This window comes from Sciurus carolinensis, chromosome 4 (genome assembly GCF_902686445.1).
Source record: "Sciurus carolinensis chromosome 4, mSciCar1.2, whole genome shotgun sequence".
Lineage (NCBI taxonomy): Eukaryota > Metazoa > Chordata > Mammalia > Rodentia > Sciuridae > Sciurus > Sciurus carolinensis.
The window spans coordinates 86,793,780-86,795,230 of record NC_062216.1 but is presented as its reverse complement, the minus strand read 5'-3'; the positions used below and the strand labels follow the sequence as shown (position 1 = coordinate 86,795,230).

At 49.4% G+C, this 1,451-nt stretch overlaps 1 pseudogene; it reads left to right on the top strand.

Annotated features, from left to right (window-relative positions):
• Positions 1-498: 498 nt before the first annotated feature.
• Positions 499-1,114, top strand: LOC124983956 (ADP-ribosylation factor-like protein 2-binding protein; annotated as a pseudogene).
• The last annotated feature ends 337 nt before the right edge of the window (positions 1,115-1,451 follow it).

Here is a 1,451-nt window from a genome sequence, read left to right as displayed (position 1 = left end):
AGGTTGCAGGATAGAAGGTTAAATACAAAAGTCAATTGCTTTCTTATAGAAGCAATGGACAAGAGGAATTTAAAATTTGAAATGTAAAACACATTATTTACATTAGCACACACAGAAGAAATACTTGGTGTCTTAATTCATTTTCTACTACTATTATAGAATACCATAAAATGTGTACATTATAAACAAGAGAAGTGTGTAACCGACGTCTGGACCCGAGGCGGTGGCGGTGCAGCGGCCCCGCTGGGCGAGGAGGCCCGGCTGGCGCGGGGCCACAGCCAGGAACCTGAGGCCCAGCCTCGCGCGTAGGCGCTGAGTCGGCCCGGCAGTGAGCAGCCTGCGGCCGGGGCGGCGAGGCCTCCTACCGACTGGCGGGCTGCAGCGCCCTGGATGCGGGTGTGGGCACCGCGGAGCAGGACGGAGGTGGGCCCGGGCCGCGGGCCGGATAGGAGGCCGCGGGGCCCGCTCGCCGGCGCAGGTGGATGCAGCGCTGCGGCGATGGACACCCTAGAAGAGAGCTCCGCACTGCCCTTCTCTGCACCTGATGCAGAATTTGATGCTGTGGTTGGATATTTAGAGGACATTATCATGGATGATGAGTTCCAGTTATTATAGAGAAATTTCATGGACAAGTATTACCAGAAGTTTGAAGACACAGAAGAGAATAAACTCATCTGTACGCCCATTTTTAATGAATAGATTTTTCTGGTGGAAAAATAGATTAAAGAACAGCTGCTGGAGCCGATGCCTGGATTTAACATGGCGGCTTTCACCTACATTACAGCGCCATAAAGATGAAGTGGCTGGTGACATATTCGATATGCTGCTCACATTTGCGGATTTTCTGGCTTTTAAAGAAATGTTTCTGGACTATAGAGCAGAAGAGGAAGGCGGGGGATTGGACTTAAGCAGTGGTTTAGTGGTGACGTCATTGTGCAATCATCTTCTAGGCCAGCTTCCCAGAATAATCTGCGGCTCTAGGTCCCACCTCCAGGCAATGAACAGGATCATTCTAGATGTCACTAGTCTAATAGACTCAGAGAGACTTCAGCTAATGACCACAGAAGAGTCCATCTCGGAAAGACTCTGTTCTGCAGCCCTTGGTTTGTGTTAAGTATTGATAGGTCAGAAACAACATGACTAGACATTCGAACCCACTTCTCCTGCTGTGCCATCTTGTATTAGTGTTCTTCCCCTCCCCAACTAGTCACCTCTCAGCCCATGTCAGCCATTCCACCTGGGGGCCCTTCCCCAGTACATGTCCGTGTGTTTACCATCATGAACTCTCTTCTTCCCAGCAGAAGTCCTTTGCACGAATCCTTTGTACACTTGCTGTTCTTTTTTACATGGGTCAGAGATTCAGTCCTTCACCCTCAATGGGGTTTTTGTTTGGGAATATTTATCTAGGGAGTTACTGGAGCCAGCTGCCTGTCCTAAGATTTCTGTATCTC